Here is a 21262-nt window from a genome sequence, read left to right on the forward strand (position 1 = left end):
CAAGGTGTCAAAAATACAAAATTTTGAAGAACAAAACAAGGTGTGTTTTTTTACTGCGTAAGACAAGGAAGTTAAAAGAATTTTAAAAATCTGCTAGTAGAACGTTAAAGCTCGATCTTCAAGCTTCAAAATGCTTTTTTTATTTTTTACCTACGATGATTTTTCACCGAGTTACAGTCATTTGAAAATTGCCTAATTTTTGGTGTCTGGAAAGTGTTCCCTATTTTTTTTTTGAGTAGTGTATATGCGCTTCCTTTTTTCTTACTTTTCCATTTAACCAGACAGAGCCACAGCAACGCGTGGCGGGGCACAGCTAGTCAATAATAAATTTATCTACTATAATCTGAAGATAGACCCAGTGCGCTCTGAGATAACTAAATACAGCGCTAAATACGTGATGCAACTTGCTGAACGTCTTAACAACTTGGCTTTAAAATTGCTTGATACTAGAAACACTAATTTCAAAAAATTGAAGAGAACAAACACGCTAGAACTAGCAAATAGGTTATTCTAGAACTTCTAGGATCCATTAAATGAATATAGGACTGTAATTCTAACCAGTATCAAACCATAAAGCAGAACCATTGTTCAGACGTTTGTGCTGATTATTGTCTAATTGACAAATTGCAGTGTAGCAGTGTGGTTATAAGGCAAACAATTTTGTTTAGTTTACGAAATATACAAGGTAGTTCATGTGTCCCTGTAAAGATGTATTTGTGAGTAAATTCTGAGACAATTTTTCCTATACAAAAATTTTGTCCGACACTTACTTTGTGAATTATAAGAGGATAAGTTTAGCGAATCACGAGCCGGGCAGACATGGTAGACAGAGGCGGCGCAACTTATCATCCGTCGCGGATGCTTACGCGAGGCGTCCTTGCGATCAACTGCCTGATAATGAGAATTATTCTATCGCATAAAAGCATAAAACACATACGCATACGCGCGCAAACATAAACACACATCTCTCTCTCTCTCTCTCTCTCTCTCTGTTACTTACCTTATACAGATTCGACGGAAACGCTTGCCGCGCGACAAAATGCGACGTGGCAAGCGTTTCCACATCCAGTATGCAGGAACCAATAGTCTTCGCGTCGAGTTATGTATGTTACGCTTTCTTATTTCAAGTGATTTTAAGTTAAGTAATTAACTGTTAATACTAATCAATAATAAAGTAATAGAATCGTTCGTAAATCGGTCTTGCGCTATTCATCAAGTGTGTGAGTAAATCCGTGAAAGTGTTACAAGCTTTGTGATACAATTTTTAAGAGAGAATCAAAGTTGGTGTATTTTTTTACGTTAATTTGTTATATAGGAACGTGAGAGGTCTTTATATTAATTTTCCACAATTGTGAAATTCATTCAAATTGCAACAGTAAAATCGTTTTATGCTTTTATGCAATAGAATAATTCTCATTGTCAGACAGTTGATTGTAAGAGTAAAGCGCCCCGCGTAAGCGCCTACGTCGGACGGTGAGTTACGCCGTTTTTGTCTACCATGTCTATACGGCCCGTGATTTGCTAACTTTATTCTCTTATAATTCAAAAATTAAGCGTCAAACAAAATTTTCGTATATAAAAAATTGTCCCAGAATTTAGTCAAGAACACGCCTTTACAGGGACACATGGATTGTTCTAAATCACCTTATATTGAAAAAAAGAGAATTTGTTGAGGCATTAAGGCGTAGTTGCACTTCTTTGAACCATTTTTGCAACTAAAAATTTCTTAACCTCTTGGCGTACCATTTAACTTGACAAAATCCGGGCCTAAGCGGTAGGAGACGGGCGCTAAACAGGCCAGAGTAATATTTAAGTTTGGTACAAAATTTGTATCACGAGTCAAACTCGTTAAAGTACGACAAGGGGTTAATTTATGCATATACTTCCTTTATATTTATGCTAAGTTTTATTAAATTCTCATTTAGCAAGTTCCCTTGTTCGTTTAGTTTAAAAAATATATTAATTTATCCAATTCTAGATTATAATTATAATCAATTTGTCTATTTTTTATTATTGCTGTACCAATCTTTTCAACCCTTTGAAATTTTTAAGGTTCAATTTTTGGCAATGCTCTATTTTTTATTATTCTTTGACTGTTTACAAACCCAATTATCTTAGCGCTTTATTAAATTGTCGCACATGACATCACGCAAAGTTTTGTCAATAACTATTAACTCACCAATATAAAGAGGAGCTGTGTCGTAAGCGTTACAGGGGCCCGCGTGCCGGGTTTCAAGAACAAAGCCAGTAACGCAGGCATCTTTGACAATGTGACACCAGCTAGGATAGGTGATGTTGTTTGTTGCACATAACATGGTCGTCGATGGATCTGGATCTCGATCTTTATCATGATGCACGTTATGCCGAATGCGTTCTCGTTTCCGAGAGCAACGATAGGTACAGGTTACGCAACGTGGACGTCCAGACTTCATTTCAGATAAACAAGTTTGTCCCTCTTTACAGCGTATCTTAGTACAGTCTGCGGTTTCTGTTAAAATTAAACAATAAAATGACTTTGAAATTCTTAATGATAAAATCGAATAAAATATATTCACTTATAAGCATTTTGAAAGTTACCGTGTGTATTGCAACTATTAATTTATTTCAATACAGTAAATGTACTTGTGCACACATAGTATCTCCTAAGAAGATTCTATTTTGATTCAAGAAAATTTTCAGAGGAGATGGGTGTAATATAGCACCTATTTACATTTTATTGAATAACTTTGTTAATAATAAATATTTTATATTGAAACTTAAGCGATTATATTTGTCAATGTGTTGTTTAACAGATTCTAGATTCAAAATAATAAAATATTTGTTATCTAGGACGTGATGTATAAAAATGTAACACACTGCATAATCGATGAAAGAGGAAAAATGGTGATAATATAAATTCAAAAATAAATTTTAAAAATTGGTTTAGTTTATTAAACATAATGTAGTTTTAATATAAATAATTGAAATGTCTACAAATCGCTCATAGCTAGATCTTACAAGGAGAGTCCGCGACAAATGAATCACCGATTTTTATAAAATTTTATTGGTGTGTAGTATTTACTCACACCTTTACTGCAGTAAAGTCATTCATTACAAAAATAAGGCATTCTTGAGAAAATGACGATTAAATATTTCCAGCATTTATTATAATACTGCTACAGAAGAACGATTGTTGAGTTAGCGATGTAGCATGGGGACATCGACTGGTACGCGTCGGGTCCCAGGTTTGATCCCCGTGGATAAGATATTTTGCACGATATCTTTGTTTTTTGCCCATTTAAGATGAGGAGATTGCTCGAGGCCTAGGACTCTACTGCGGCGATGTTCTCTTTGATCATTATCAGAGCAGCATCAAGATCGGCAGATGAATGTAAATTTGCAGGTCGTTGGCATAAAGGAAGTGGTTGCAGTGCTTTAAAGTGAATTTGAGATTATTTATGAAAAGGGAAAATAGTAGGGGACCTAGTACCAAGAGAGGGATTAAAGGAGAGAGAAAGAAGGTAGGAAAAAAGAGAAGGGATGGATGATAAGTTAAAAGAACTGGAGAGGAAAATGGAGAAACTCAATACTGAAGAAAGGGAAGAAAGAAAAAGAGAAGAACAGAGAGCAGGAAAAAGAGGGATAATGAAAAAGAAGTAAGGCAAATGGGGATGAATTAAAGGAAAAGATAGGAAAGTTGGAGAAGGTTTGAGAGTGGAAAGAAATAGAAAGGAGAGAAGAACAAAATTATAATAAAAGACACAAGGACTTGGTTAAGTGGCGCGATGGCGTGTGGATGTGGATGGAGATAAAGTGAGGCTAAGTATGAGTGTTGTAGTACATTAGGAATGTATTAAAAAGTAAAGAGGTATGAATTAGAGAGATAAAAAGGTGGAGAAAACGGGTAATTGGATGCAGGGGTAATTGGATGTAGGGGAAACGGATTTGCGGAGATATTGAAAGATATGGGTGGAAGGAACAGGAATAAGTTAGGGCGGACAATGAGGCGGGAGAATCCGGAAGAGCCGGTAAGGAATTAAACAAAAAAGGCAAAGAGAAAGAGTGTTAGGAGAATAGGTTAGAGGAATAAAACCATAAAGCGGTAGAAATAAATGCAAAAACACCTAGGAAAATGCGACAAGTAATGCACGAAATCAAGCAGAATGGTTTATGGAGAAAGATTGGTATATCGTAAATGAGAGAATGAATGAATAAAAAGAGATTAGAAAGAATGTATAGAAGTACGGAAACGGTGAGAAAAGTGATATGTAAAGGAAAGAAATAGCAAAAGACAATTAGAATGTAAGGTAGGAGTTAGGACCAGGTATAGATATAAGTATAGATATAGATATTGTAAAAATAAACGTAAAGGTAATGGAAATGTAAAGGTGTAGATAAATGTATAAGTAATTTGTTAATTAAGGATCTTGGGTGGTTTGGTATATGAAAAAGGAGACCGAGAAAACTCAGATCACCGGCCGCTGGAAATTGAGGTTGTGAAGCATAAAGGATGGAGGAAGAGGTATAGGAGATGGAGGTTATGAAGCATAAAGGATGGAGAAAAAAGTACAGGAAGAAAAAGGAAATAGAATAAACAAATAGGACAAGGAGGCAACAGAGGTGTAAACAGAAAGGAAAGAGGAATTTTAGTGAGAATTGGAAGAAAAGAATACTGCTGATTGTTAAAAAAGGAGAAACGGAATTAAATCTTTTGCTTTTGGAAACTGAACTTACAGAAGTTGGAAAAAGATTGTATGGAACAAGACAGCAGAAGTGATTGCAGAAAGGACGGGAGTGCGGCATGGATCTCCTTTGCAGCAACAAGTTCACATTGTGGGTAAATCTTGTCACGTTGTATTAGAATGATTTTATAAGGTGCGTAATTTTTGCATTCCTGCATGGGGATACTAACAAGGAGTAGGCAAGAACTGTAAAATGCCAAATGAGATGATTCATAGCTCATTCGAAAGGGAAGAACAAGTATATTAAAAATTTTAAAGGGCTAGCGTGAATGGGCCTTACTTTTTAAGAAAATTGCAACTAAAATTTAACATTGGGATTTTTGTACGTTAGGTACTAAAATTTTGAACCACTATCCAAAAGAGCGTTGTGGTTAAGAAAGCTAGGTGCTAGCGTTACATTTTTCCTTTTGCGGCGGACCGGGTTCGAATCTCCGCAACATCAAATCATTTCATAAATTAGTTCGTGCTCTTTTGTGTAAAAACAATCATTAATCATTAAAAGGTCCAATAAGAGCGAGAATAGATAAGATGTCAATAAAATTCTATAATTAGATATTTACATAAATAAAAAACGCTGGACGTTTTGGGCTAACATGCTCCTTATCAACATAAAATTATTTACATAATTAAAACATTCGCGGTGCGAATGAGAACGCAATAGTTGGTGTGATGTCGTCCGTATAATGTCATCTCTAATAGTTGGATGAGAACGAGAGCTTCGTAAAGACGGTTACATATATCGTTATCCTAATTAACATAGATTTAGTAAAAAAAATAAAAACTTAAAGAAAAAACGCGATCCGATTAAAGAAGAAAAAAGTAAGAACTTACATGAGATATGTGTGTATATAATAAGATGTCTTATCCATGGTCAAAGTTTTTCAAATTTACGGAGCACATGACAAACGAACCGTCTCCGAGGAGAGATATAGCAGAAATGAGTTTAAGTATCGGTTTCAGAATCTTGTAAATGTATTGAAGTGTGTATGTGACTTTCGAATAGATTGTTGTAGTATTGAGAGGTTATTATTCTTATTGTGCAAACTTTACGAGAACGTTAGAATAAGATTTATCTAGAAATTCAGTATCTTTTATTAAGTTAATGCTATTCTTTTGCTCTTTTATATGTATCATCTCGGAGACAAGTCGTTTGTGATGATTAATTTCTCTGTCTAAAATCCTTACGTGTTTCCAATCGAAAGTGTGATTACATGCAATTATGTGTTCGGAAACCACAGAATGTTTGTCGGGGTCTAAATTGATATTCTTCCGATATTCTTTTATACGTGTTTTTAATTATCTCTTAGACTGATCGACATATGTGGCGTCGCAATTTTTACAAGATATTTTATGAACTATGTTGTTGTTTTTAGTAAGCGGGATATTATCTTTATGAACTTTTACAATGTTGTTTAATTTGTTGAGACAGCGGTAACCTATCGAATGATTATGACCTAGTTCATTAGTTATCGCATCTGTAGTGTACGGTATGTAAGGAAAAATTAAACGAGAAATAGTTGTTTTTTTATCATCATTGGGATTGTCATCTATTTCATTACTTGCGCTATGTATCCCATTGTTGATCAATTTTTTGATTCTACGGTTAATTTCGATAAAGATGGTATCAAGAGGGTATCCATTGTCAGTTAGGATTTGAAGACATTTCTCAAGATTTTTCTTATGATGTATAGGATGTGATAGAAGTAATGCGCGGTCGATTAAGTCATAAATTACTTCTATTTTTTGGCAAAGCGGGTGATTTGAAAAGAAAGAGAGTGTACGTCCTGAGAAAGTATTCTTTTGGAACCAGTCGATTATGATGCAATTGTTTTGAATTTGTAATAGTAGGTCTAAAAAACTGAGAGAGCGGTTAGTTTCTTTTTTGCATGTGAATTTTATGCGATCATGTAATTTGTTAAAAGTTTCAAAAATTTTTTCTATATTTGTTTCTGGAGCGATAAGGAAAATGTCATCGACTTATCTAAAGTAGATGGAGATGTTTAAATCAGATGAGTCTATTAAGTTGTCTTCCAAATCTTGCATGACTATATTAGCAATGATTGGAGACAATGGTGAGCCCATCGGAGTGCCGAACAGTTGTTTGTAAATCTTTCCATCAAATGTGAAGAAAGTCGATGTAAATATGAATTTCAGTGCTTCGATAATCAAATTTTTTTTTAAGTCTTTTGCTATTATAATTAATAATTGCATTATTTTTTAAATTAATAATAATGTACTTACATATAATAATAAAATAAAATAACTTTTTATTAATAAAAAATTAATAAAAATATTTAATAAATTAAATATAATAAAATTATTTACCTTTATAACAATTTTATTATAATAAATAATTTCATAAATATTTTCATTAATTTTTTATTAATAAAAAGTTACTTAATTTTATTATTATATGTAAGTACATTATTATTAATTTAAAAAATATTAAAAATAATACAGTTATTAATTATAATAGCAAAAGACTTAGAAAAATAATTTGATGCTGCAGAGATTCGAACCCGGTCCGCCGCGGAAAGAAAAATGTAACGCTAGCACCTAGCTTTCTCAGCCACTAAGCTCTTTTGATAGTGTTCAAAATTCTAGTACTTATCGTACAAAAGTCCCAATGTTAAACTTTAATTGCAATTTTCTTAAAAAGTAAGGCCCATTCACGCTAACCCTTTTAGACTTATAATATACTTGTTCTTCCCTTTCGAATGAGCTATGAATTGGCTCATTTGGCATTTTACAGTTCTTGCCTACTCCATGTAAGTAATTTTTGGAAGGCTGGTGAAAAAAAGGCTAAAAAGGTTAATAAAAGTGTTTGGAATAAGAAGCAGGAAAGAGAAGAGAAAGTAGAGAAAAGGAAAGTAAAAGAAGAATCCAGAAGAAGAAAGGGAGGAACCAAGGAATGGAGATGCACAGAAAGAAAGAAGAATTATAAGGATACATGAAAGAAGAATGTAAATTAGGAAATAAGATGGAAAGAGAATAAGGCATAGACATAGGCATAGATATAGGCATAAGTGCGGTGCGGTGCGGAGATTTGTTCGGGTGGACAGATTTGCTGTATATGTTGCGGTGTTTGTTTGGGCGAATTGTTGCGTCGTGCTTTACCAAGGATAGGTAAAAGAATAAATTTAGAGAGATATAATTACGATTGCCGGCGCAAGAAAATAGGAGAGAAATGCGTATAAAATAGACTAGAGTAAAAACAGAGATAAGCTAATATGAAACGGAACAAGGTATGGACGGATGCATGGGTTAGGGATAAAGATTGTAAACTAAGTTCCTTCAAGGCTTTTTGTAAGTTGAAGTAATAAATATACAGGGTGTCCGGGAACTAGGAAACTTACCGCTTTGACAACTTAAAGGAGATAAAAAGGGACAAAAAAGTCTTATACCATTTTGCGATATTCGCTATAATTATCAATTTATAAAATAAAACGTATGAGCAAATGTGCGGTGACGCCGCGCCATTGCGCCTAGCTCGTAGGCAAGAGCGCGCGGCGGGACAGATGACGCGGCGTTGTTTGAATTTGCACGGCGCGACGATCTGAATTCGCCGCAACGCGTGTACATACGTTGCAAAAATGAAATGTGTTATTTATCAAATGTGTACGAAGACGTTTTAGCTAAAATAACACATTTGTTTTTTGCAGTGTATGTACACGCGGTGCGGCGAATTCAGACCGTCGCGCCGTGCAAATTCAAACAACGACGTGTCATCTGTCCCGCCGCGCGCTCTTGCCTACGAGCTAGACGCGATGGCGCGGCGTCACCGCACATTGGCTCATACATTTTATTTTATAATTCGATAATTATAGCGAATATTGCAAAATGGTATAAGACTGTTTTGTCCCTTTATAAGTGTATTTTAACAATATAAAGTGTGTAACAAAACGCCCCTCCACCTCGCGCGCACTGCCACTCCACTCCGTCCACCCGAGCAATACACCGGCGGAACGCCACGTGCGCGCACCGAGCTAACCTGTCGTGACGATCACGCGGCAGCACGCGCGCCGCCCGTGGCGTTCGGCAACGTTCCCGCTCCGGACCAGCAGACCGAGCGCGCGGATTGGTCCGCCCAACCGTGCGTTCGGATATATAAGCCGGCAGTGGGAACGCCGAGTCAGATCTTCCCGGTCCGCCGAATCCGACAGGTCGAGTATCCTCGACCGCACTCCGACCCCCAAGAGGACGAGAATACTCGCCTCATCCAGACTCCCCTCGACGAGCATCCTCGTCGTTCCGGCTAGCCGAGTATCCTCGGCTAATCCTGTCATACCGAATACCGTACACAGCCAATCACGGCGAGCATCGTCGCCGTGCTCCGTAGCCGAGTATCCTCGGCGAATCACCGTCCACGACGAGCATCCTCGTCGAGTCCACAGGCTGGGTATCCTTAGCCAATCCCATCCGTCCTCTCCCTCAGGGAAGAATCTCTTGTAACCTAAAGCCTCGTCAGGGCATCCGCGTCCTGACGAGGACTTCGCCTCATTTTGCACGAGGCGGTTCGGGCGAGGCGCGGAATCGTCGCCGTCGCTCCGATCCCGCGTTCCGCGGCTCCCCGACCACCCCGGACACCGTGTCCGTTTCAAACCACGCGATTAGTTTAAGTTGGATTTATTTGTATTCTTATGATCTCGTCAGTATTCTTGTAGTTCTAGTACTTCAGTTCTTATTATGTCTCCCTTTTAAGTTAGAATTATCATTTGTCACTTTACCGTTTCATCCGTACTCTCGCGGTTATTAAAATTCTTGTCTTGTAATTCAGTCTTGGCTCTCGCCTAGCGTTCTCGTTAGTCCACGCGTCACCGTGCGCTTATCGTTACCAACGCTCGCAATTCCGACCGCTCAGCGGCGATTGGTCGTCGCGACCGCCGCGAGCCAATCGCGTCCCCGCTTAGGCTGGGTCCACTTGTCACGAGGCGTTAGACGCAATAAGCTATGAGGCTACTTGTAAATATCACATCCAAATAAAGATTTAGTATGTTTATCAGCTAAATACCGAGTGCGATTATTATACCGAACCCGACCAATCCGGCGAGTTTATCCGCAACCGTATCCTGACACCTCCCGCAACCGCACGAAAACCACAAGCGTTACAGTACACCCAAGAAGTTTAATTCTATCCCTGAGAAAATTTTCCAAACTGAGAAGTCACCACTTTCTACATACTCACAGTGATGGGATATGGAAAGATATTCACTAAGAAGGGAATTTTTGTGCGCATGCGTGAGATGACGTAGATAGTAATTTTCAGTGACGGATTTGGGAGCAACATGGGGTACCTACAGGGAGCTCTGTCATGCGCACAAGACCGCTTACTACTATGTTTACGAGTTTTCCCGCGTTTATACCGCGTCTTGTCCCTTTTGGAGTGAGGATCAGAAGATTATCGCTTCTAAAGGGACCTTGCGAAGATTTTTTCCTCCTCCGTAAAAAAAAAAAAAAAAAAAAAAATTGTTGCAATATATTTGTATTATGTATTTGTATTTATTCATATTATTTTTTAAGCAGCATTTTATTTAAATAAAAAAATTGAATAAAAACTTTTTCTACAATTTACTTAATATTTCTTCCTTTTACCAATATAAGGGCCCTTATAGTACCACTAAAACTGTACGTCGATGAGGGTATGTAGCATTGCTTGAATGCGCGTGCGCGAGAAAGATCTTTCCATATCCCATCACTGCATACTCACAGTTTATGATTAATGTAAAGACTAGAGTTTATTGGTCGTTACATTATAAACAGTAAGTATGTAGAAAGATAGTGATTTTTCAGTTTGGAAAATTCCCCTAGCGACAGAATTAAATTCTTTGTGTGTACATTTGTAATATATACATGGGGCATATTGCAATGTATTTTATGTATGTACAATGAGGTGCATTAATGAGGTCCTTTTTCGGTGTAGATAAGGTGTAGGTGATTTCGGTTTTTGACGCTGACTTGGATAGTAAGTGTGACAACTACCCACAGATTGCGCGCTCATCTACACTTTATCTACACCGAAAAAGGACCTCATTAATACACTTCATTGTTCATACATACATAGAACGTCTTAATGTTTAGTGGAGTAATAAGGCTGTGTTCGGAAACATCACTCTCGGGTACTTTCATGTTTTTTCGTTCTTTTGTTGTTCATCAAATATTAAACAAAGGTAAATTGTACTTAGAGGGAGGGCATTTATTAACAAATAATGTTTCCAAACGTAACCTGATAAAAAATAAATTGTTTCTGTTTGTTACGTTTGCTTCATTTCATATTTTCGACATGAAATTTTGTGTCGATCGAGCTCATTTACACAAAACATTTTGCACTTTTACGAGATGGGATTAATCATAATTGAGTGAGTTACCCACTTAAGGTGATGCTGAAGTGACAGTGAAACTCACTCAACGTCGGTACTGCATATTGCCGTAGAGTTTTTTTCGGGCCGATCCTGATAGCACACGGGACCGATAGCACACCACCACTCACAGCGACCGATGCCTAAAGTTTTTCCGTTGGTTAGATAAGTCAAGATGATTGGTTATTGGGCTATTGCACCGTACGCTATCGGATCCCGTCCGTTTTTTTCGACGAACTGTGGGTCGCGCATGAGGCGAAGAGTAAGGAGAATAGGCTAGCGCTCTTTGTCAAACGTACTCATCTATCTTTTGACTTTAGCGCCTCTAATGCAAGATCTTTGAACTACAATGAACACAATTTCTGTTCTTTGCATCAATACACGTGAAAATTATATAAACAATTTTCATACATTTATATCTTTTACACTAAAGCTTTTAAGATAATTTTGCAAGAGTTGTATTGTTCTTTTATTTAATTCATATCTTGCTAGATACTTATTTCATACACACAATATCAAAAATTTTTATATGGGCACATGTTGTCACGAGTTGGCTGCAGAAGCAGATAATTAAACTACAATTTTTTAATCTGGTTTTGTTTTTTGTATTAAGTTATAGCTAGCGAGATGTGTTTTTGTCACTACTTTAATTGTGTTGTTGTAGCCCCTTTAGCTACTTAAATCGTCTTGCATATCCGTTTAATAATAATCACGTCACAAGCTTTTGTTGCATCGGAAATGCAAAATTGCGGAATTTGCAATTGTGCGAGCAGCGTAAGCATCGCACAATTTACGCAAATATGGTCATTGCGAGGGCCTAATGCCCCATCATATCGGAAATACCGAAACTATAAATTAGGCTTCCTAATTATGGGCAGCGGGAGATTCTTAATGTAAAGTACGGGCGATAATGTACGCGCTTCGCGATAAGTCGGTCACTTGACACTCCGCAACACCAGCGGCCGAGTCCGCAATAACACGTGATCCGTTCACCGCGATTCAATTATATTAAAAAGGAAAATCAATTATAATAACGTTTAGGGAATAAAAATGTTAATAAGAAAGTGAGAGTGTTATTTGCCACCTCCTCCAAGTGTCCTCTTCGTGAGTTCCAACCCTTAAGACGGATTGAATCCCGAATATTTTATCTTGTTGCACCCAGCAGTACAACAAAATTGGTATCAGAATTGGAATGAAGCAAAGCTAATTATTGCCAACATATCCTGAGTGGAGTCCGGAGACGATCAATCTTCACCGTCAGAGGAGATACCGTAAGATTGAGAGAATCACAGCTAAAAGGCAGAAGAATATTCTCCATAATAATCTCTCAAGGGAAAAAGAAAGAAACTCCGCAACCAGACAACACAACTAGTGCTGATGAGCAAAAAATCACACGTGAGGGCAGTTACCCATCCAGTGATCAACACCAGGAATCACCGACGCAGAAGAACTGCAGGGGCCAGAGATAACGGCCAACGAGCCTACGAGCTTACAAGCCAACGAGCCGATCAACTAACCGAGCCGACGAGCCAACAAGCTGACGAGCCAACGAGTTAACAAGCCAACGAGCCTATAAGGAAAACAAAACGACAACAACAGCAGTTACCGCCAGCAAGAACGAGTCAAGAGATCTCCGAGCGAGAGCAACATGCAAGTCTTAGCAATACTGTAAGTCAAAATTATAGTGTAATAATTTGTAAAGCGAATGTCTGATCAATCGGCTACACACTCTCCGAATCAATCGTGGTTATCAAGTGAAACGGCGCGACGCACGCTTAATCAAAGCCCGCAAACTCCTGTGCAAATCGTGACCGACGCTTTAGAAAAAATAATAGCGCAAGTAATTAGGATATTAACCTTACGCGAGTTAAGCCGTAGTAGAGATACTTCTCCGGTAAATGTAGTGACAGAACGCGAATTTCTATTCGACAATTTAGACCCAAGCTTATTAGAGACAGACGTAAACGACGCTCAACCGACTAACAGACGAATTATATCATACGTCAGCAGAACACCTAGTAACCAGAGTCTTAGACGTGAATTCTCTTTAACGTTTTACAAGAGCGATCTTTTTAATCCCGAAGAAATCTATTGAGAACAAGCCAACAGAATGGCCTCCAGTGGAAGTAAAACGCAACAAGAAATTTAACGAAACGGAGAAAATCCAGATAACAATTATGACAAATTTACTGAACGTCCTGGACCAGCTGAGATCTGAAAACGGGGATACAGTATAGACATTTTACTTGAATTAAGAGAATTCTCCGCGTTAACAGAACTCCTACTTGACATAACGTATTACCAAAATTGGCAAGATCGTGTGTTAGAACGCATCCAGGCACAATTCGCGTACCCGATGGAACGACATCGAGCAAGCCTCGTGCATACCTGCAGATGTTTGCGCTCAAATACCACAGAATTACCTCCGATTAAAAGAAACGCGTGAAACGGTACCTCAAGAAACCGAATCCGAGAATTTTTAAATGCAAACAGCTACGTGATAAAAAATATTGATCCTATCAACAAGAGTACTTTATTAGAAGCAATTCTATGCACAAAACTTAAAAGTAGAGCAATGCTCGATTTTCAAACTCGCGATATTCAAGAACTATTGAAAGAAGCCCTCGAAAAGGAATACCTTAGTAAACAAAGTACAAGCCATTTGCATATTGAGTTTAATTTATTAAAACAAAAACATAGAAAAAATGCCCAAGATTTTGACAGAAGAATCGACACGTTAACCATGGAGCATTACAAACCCATAATAGAAGAAAGAACGCATGGCCCCGAGCACCAGAAAGCTATTTTAAAAATTATAAAATTGCAAGCGTTGCGTAATTATTAACATGGCTTAAATGAAGAGATAAGATTAATTGTACGCTTGCAAAAATATAATACACTACAAGAAGCGATCGCATGAGCCAGTGCGGAAGAGAAAGTGAAAGGGCCGAATTATTGAAATCATTATCAAAATAAGTTGAGAGCGACTAATGCCCGACAAATAAAAAATTTGAATCACCAATGCCAAAGATGCATAAAGATGGGGCACTATGCACGAGATTGTCGCAGTAAATTTGTATTACCGAGAGCGGAAGGAAACCCTCGAGTAAATGTTGTGAGTAAATTCTGCCGATATTGCAAAAAATCTGGACACATGAGCGACGAATACTGGTCATTGCACGGCCGACCCAATAGAGAAAATGCAAGACAAAGAGAAGCGAGTGTTAATCAAACAGCACGACGCAAATACTATGATAAAAACTTAGCCGTAGAAAAGTACAAGCAAAAAGATAAATCAGAAAAAGATGAGAGTAATAACGAAAAAGAAGAAGATGCACGACAAGTACGTCCTATATCTAAAAATAAAATTTCCCATATGAAGCGAAAGAAACTAGCTGACACTGTATTAGATTGAGTTACATTACCGATTTGCAAGATAGAGCTAAATAAAGTTGATTTACTTTACGATACAGGAGCGGCTATCTCAATGATAAAAATGAAGAATTTTAAAGAAACCGTTTTATTGTACGAAAAAAAAATAAAATTGACTGGAATTAAAGGACACGCCATGTCAACAATAGGAAGGGCCTATGCTACTATTATATTGAAAGATAGCGAAATAACCCACCCGTTTTATATAACACGAGACGACTCATCGCTCGAATATGACGGAATTCTAGGAGCAGATTTCATTCAAAAATACGTAGATGCATGCGATTATTATTCTAAACAGATTAAAATTGAGAATAATTATTTTAAACTGCATCCGCATAAAAAAATCACTTTAAAGCCCAGAAGTAAAACAATTGTGCAGGTCACAGTCGAATGAAACGTGATAAGTGTAACGCAAACAGAAGAGCCGTCACCCGGTGTTTTTATTGGGAACTGCTTAGTAGAGCCCCACGAATTTAAATGCCCTGTGAGCATATTAAATACAACTGAGAGCGAAATAAGAATAAAAGTTCCACATGTTGAAGTCGAAAAATTAATAAAGTCTATCAAGGAGCCTATGAATATAATAAGAAAAAAAGAAGAAACGAAAATCTGTCGTCAAGAAAAGATTCGCAACCTCTTAAGAGTTACTCGTCTCAATAGCCAAAAAAAAAAGAAAGCGTTAGTTGCATTATGCAAAGAATACAGTGTCATATTTCATTTCGACGGAGAACCACTGTCATGCGAAAGCGGAATAGCGCACGAGATAACGACGCAAACTGATACCACAAGCAGAAACGTACGCCCGTACCGACTCCCCGAGAAACATAAACAAGAAGTAAATAAACAAATTAGCAAAATGTTGAAACAAAAAGTTATACGTCCCAGCAGCACTCAGTGGAACGCACCTTTATTAGTAGTATACAAAAAAGCGGACGCATTACGTAAATCAAAACTTTGCATTGTTGTAAATTTCAGGAAATTAAACGACCAAATGATAAGATATTCGTTCCCTATACTAAACATAACGGATATATTAGATCAATTAGGAAGCGCAAAATATTTTACTACACTAGATCTTACATCTGGTTATCACTAGACAGCCAAGAAAAATAAGCATAAAACTGCATTCTCTACACCTATGGACACTATGAGTTTAACCGTATGGCGTTTGGACTTAAAAATGCACTAGCAACATTTCAGCGATTAATGAATACAATACTAGCAGGCATGTAAGGTCTGCAATGCCTAGTATATTTAAATGACATCGTAATATACGCATCCAGCTTAAAAGAACACAACAAAAGAATGAAAGAAGTATTCGATAGATTACGGAAAAATAAATTAAAGTTATAACCAGATAAAAGCAAATTTTTATGCAAAGAAGTAATTTATTTAGGGCATATTATAACAAAAAATGGAATTTTGCCCGAGCCAACGAAATTAGATGCAGTAAATAAATTTTCTGTACCAAAAAACGTTAAAGATATACAATCTTTTATAGGTCTAACCGAATATTACCGCAAATTTATTGACAATTTTTCAAAAATTGCACGACCTCTAACAAAGTTAACAAAAAAGAAAGAAAAATTGGCATGGACGACTGAACAGTAAAACGCGTTCAATACATTAAAAATTAAATTAACTACCGCGTCTTGAAATATCTCGACTTCAAGCAGGAATTCATAGTAAGAACAGACGCATCGGATTACGCCGTTGGAGAGATATTATCACAAGGCGAGGTAGGGCAAGACCGTCTGATTGCGTATATGAGCCGTGTATTATCACGCGCCGAAAAGAATTACAGAAGTACAACTGAAAAAATATTATTAGCAATTGTATAAGCCGTGAAACATTTTAGTCCATCTTTAAGGAACAAAATTCAAAATAATTACAGACTATAAACTATTAACATGGTTATTTAGCGTAAACGATCCTGGATCGCGATTAATCCGATGGAGATTAAAATTAGAAGAATACGATTACGTCATACTACATAAATCAGGTAGGGCTAACGCGAACGCAGACGCGCTGAGCCGAAATGTAATCGCCACGTCAACGTCACGAACGAAGAGAGAGAGAGAAGAAAAAGAAAAGAATACGAACGTTCCGATAAAAATTGATAATAAAGAACAGAGAAAGAAAATCCTATACAAATACCACGATTCACCTATAGGAGGGTATCAAGGAATAAATCGCACTTTGAAGAAAATTTGAATGCGATACACGTGGCCAGGAATAACCGCAAACGTTGAAAAATATATTTCTAAATGCAAATTATACTAAAAGAACAAATTAAAAAATAGAAAAAAGGAACATCTAATAATCACAGATACACCAGAGGCCCCTTTTGAAAAATGTGCTCTCGATATTGGACCGCTATGACAGACAACAACAATAAATATTTATTAACATTCCAAGATTGCCTAACGAAATTTAGTAAAATCATACCGAATCAAGAGGCTAATATCGCGAAAGAATTTATATTAAAAATAGTGCTTGAACATAGAATACCTGAGAAAATATTAACAGATTAGGGAACTAACTTCATCAGCAAAATATTTAAAAATATATGTCGACTATTAAAAATTGAGAAGATTCAAATGACAACCTATCACAGCCAGAAAACAACGGAACATTAGAACATACTCGTCAAACTCTTAAAGAATATTTACGCCATTATATTAACAAAGACCAGACAGATTGGAATAAGTAAATACCTTACACAATTTTTGCATTTAATACCACTTCACACACAACGACAAGATACACGCCGTCTGAATTAATCTACGGATGTCAAGCTACCGTCAACGCTGAGTATCCCCCCAAAACTTACGTATTCTTATGAAAATTACACCAAAGAATTAAGAGACCGACTACGAGCGACAAACCAAATTGCGAAAGAAACCTTGAAGGAGGGACAGCAGAAGACGAAAGAATATCAGGATAAAAAGGTAAAAAAAAAAATAAATTTTAAAGTACGAAACAAGGTATTGTCTCCTACTTTAAAATTTATTTTCTTCGCCTTTGTGACAAAACGCTCCGGTGCAGACGATCAAAGAAGCTAGACTCGTTATGGACGGGACCGTATACAATTTTAGAAAAAAATTCCGATGTTTACTATGCGATAAAAATGGGGCGGAGAAAATTCCTAACACACGTCAACCGACTTAAAGCTTATATAGATCATTAAAAAAGAAATACTGATGATGAGAAAGTTTCCAGAAAAAATCCCGTTACATTGGAAAAGTTTACTTATAAAAATACAGTCAATATATGTAGCATAATAACATGTCCATAATAAGTTCTTACACATAAAACACTATATAAAATTCTAATAACTAAAATTACACTACACTACAAAAAAAAATCTAAAAAAATTCCGGAAATGGAGAAACGCGTTCAGGATTTTCGCGAGCAGGATTCTCCATTTGCAAAAGTTCAGCCTGAACAAGTTGAATCCGGCCCTCGGCAATGCCACGACACAGGGCATCGAGCACGCCGCACCTCGAGACGTAGTACCAAGGGCCAAATCGCCATCATCCATAAGACGGTCTCGACCTCGTCTTTGACCAAAATTTAATTGTCCATTGTCTTGCCAAGATCGTTATCAACAAGTCGTGGAAAAAATACCACGGTGCGACCACGAACAACCAACACATCAAATGGCAGAGGAAACACCCCGGCACGTTCGGCACGATCGGGAATCCGCACATCATGACGAGCAGCAAAAGCTCGAAAACGCTGCGCTAACTCGCGGGGACCGACATGAGGCTCGCGAGAAACAGGCTCAGGAGCCACCAAGCCTGATTCGATCTCCGGAAACGAGTCTAGGATGGGAATACACGGACCGTAACCCATGATTCTTTTTTAAATTTAATCGCACGCAAACTGCTGTTTTAAAAGTACCGCTCAAAGGAAGAAACAAAACTAAAAGACGAAGCAACAACGAGTCCCAAAAAACTCTGAAGAAGATGCTGACAAGACACTTTATACGAAATAAAAGATGATAAGAATACAAAATTAAAACTGCTCGACATAGACAAGCATATGTGCAGACAAACACTACCATGGACTAATGCCATTATTATATATGATTATATTACAGAGCAACGCTAAAGATAGCGCTAAGCCGAACAGAAGATCTGCGAATTAGCGGACTGTACAAAATCAAAAGCTTTAATCATCATCCAGGAGTATATTACAAAAAAATCGGAAGCTTTCACCCATCGCCATCATCATGGAAAATAGTAATCCAAATAAACGTTACATCACTAACAAGAAGATCAAAACAAATAAAAATTTACATACAAAAAACAGAAAACATGTGCCAAATCATCCCACTTATACACGAAAGTATGTGTCAAAGTGTTGACTAAGTAATACAAGAGAGTTATAAAAAAAACAAATAACAAAATAATAAAAATAAATTTGCTGTACCAAACGTTGAAGATTCGGAAAAAAGAACTGATAGACGGACTAGGCATTGCAAAATTATTTGGTACAACAGACGCTAACAATGAAAAATTGATTATAGTTGACACAAATATATAACGAACAACAGACGACACGACACGCCTTTAAAAATCAAATCAAAATACTAGAAGAAACGTTAGGACATATTGACAATACCAAAAAGACAATAGAAAAAAAATGAATACTTTCTCGCGAATATTACGAAAAAATTAAAAGAACAAATATCAGCGAACAGGCGCCAAACAGCTTTTACATGAAACATTTACATGAAACACAAACATTTTAGTATAATAAGTATTTTATTATAATAATATAATATTAGCAGACCTAACACGCGATACAAAAGATATCTTAGATTATTTAGTTCTAATAAAGCAGGGAATAACGCTTCCACAACTAGTACCAATTGCGAATATAATACAAAATCTAAAAGACGCGAGCACTCAATTACCAGAAAAATTATACTTTCCATTCAGAATCAAAGAAAATACATGGTCTAAAATTGAAAAGTTTACAACAATCAACGCGCATTATAACAACGAGAATATATTTACCGTATTAAGATTTCCTTTAATATCGCATACGCAATACGAAATGTTAAATGTAGTTCCGTTACCCGTGCCAAACCACGGAAAGCTGTTTACTATAATTTTAAAAAAATCTCCTAGTAGCTATAAATACAGAATTGCGTTTATATATAATATTATTAAAAGACAGTCTGCGATCATGTAAAAAAATCAGTAGAAAATATATACGAGGTGTGTTCAAAAAGTATCGCGAATTTTGAATTTTCGCGGGTTACGTATATTCGAATTTCGATCTTTTTGTGGCGTTATGTTGGTACTCATGTCTCTCACTTATGCCGACAAGCTCGGCCATTTTGAATGTTCACTTAATTGTTGACAGCTGCTTTGCTTGCACGTGTTTTGGATCGTCTTCGATTTTTACCTATTCAAAAAAATGGATCAAAGAACCTGTATCAAATTTTGTGTGAAAAACGAAATTAAGTGCGCGGATGCATTCCGAATGTTGACTGTGGCATACGGAGAAGCTACCTTGGACCGAAGCAACGTTTATCGGTGGTACAAAATGTTCTCAGAAGGCCGAGAAGATGTGAACGACGAAGAGCGTGCCGGACGCCCGAGCACTTCAACAACAGACGAAAAAATTAATGAAGTGGAGAAAATGGTATTGGCCAATCGTCGAATCACCGTTAGAGAAGTTGCTGAGGACCTAAACATATCGATTGGCTCGTGCCATTCGATTTTTATCAATGATTTGGGCATGAGACGGGTCGCCGCGAAATTCGTACCAAAATTGCTCAATTGCGACCAAAAACAGCATCGCATGAACATTGCTAATGAGATGTTGGACTCTGTCCGCGACGACCCAAATTTGCTCCAGAGGGTCATAACTGGTGACGAATCGTGGGTTTATGGTTATGACGTGGAAACCAAAGCTCAATCATCTCAATGGAAGCTGCCGCACGAACCAAGACCGAAAAAAGCGCGCCAAGTTCGGTCGAATGTGAAAGTTTTGCTGACAGTTTTCTTCGATTGCAGGGGCGTGGTGCATCATGAGTTCTTGCCACAGGGTAGAACGGTCAATAAGGAATATTACCTGCAAGTTATGCGCAATTTGCGCGAAGCAATCCGCCAGAAACGCCCGGATTTGTGGAAGAACAAAAATTGGCTTTTGCACCACGATAACGCCCCTGCTCACACATCGTTGCTTGTGCGCGACTTTTTGGCCAAAAACAACACACTAATGATGCCGCAGCCACCGTATTCCCCAGATCTGGCTCCCTGTGACTTTTTCTTGTTCCCTAAACTGAAGAGGCCCATGAAAGGACGACGTTACGCTACGCTTGACGAGATAAAGACGGCATCGAAGGAGGAGCTGAACAAGATAAAAAAAAATGATTTTTTGAAGTGCTTCGAAGATTGGAAAAACCGTTGGCACAAGTGTATAATATCTCATGGGGATTACTTTGAAGGGGACAAAATAGATATTCATGAATAAATAAATAATTTTTGAAAAAACACAAAATTCGCGATACTTTTTGAACACACCTCGTATGCGAGTGAAAATTTTCAATACGTCACGTAAACATTAACTCAATTTGTGAAACAGATATCTATGTAAAAAGTGTTGTAGCCTAAGCTAACATTAATGCATAGCATCAAAAAGCGATTTCGTTCCTATGCATATTAATTTTAAACGAATATTTGCGCTTTGCAATCGACCAAAACGCAAGAACAACGGAAAGAGCGGATT

The 21262-nt window shown here is 37.3% G+C and overlaps 1 protein-coding gene across 7 annotated transcripts in view; it reads right to left on the reverse strand.

Moving 5' to 3' along the window:
* The window catches only part of LOC105198089 (follistatin), a 621281-nt gene that overhangs the window by 179985 nt on the left and 420034 nt on the right, over positions 1 to 21262 (reverse strand). For all 7 annotated transcript variants that reach the window (XM_039451098.1, XM_039451097.1, XM_039451099.1 and 4 more), the window contains one exon: positions 2180 to 2488. The gene's annotated coding sequence lies outside the window, so the exon portion shown is untranslated. Of the gene's footprint in view, positions 1 to 2179; positions 2489 to 21262 lie in introns of those variants that run through there.

Source organism: Solenopsis invicta, chromosome 6 (assembly GCF_016802725.1).
Source record: "Solenopsis invicta isolate M01_SB chromosome 6, UNIL_Sinv_3.0, whole genome shotgun sequence".
Lineage (NCBI taxonomy): Eukaryota > Metazoa > Arthropoda > Insecta > Hymenoptera > Formicidae > Solenopsis > Solenopsis invicta.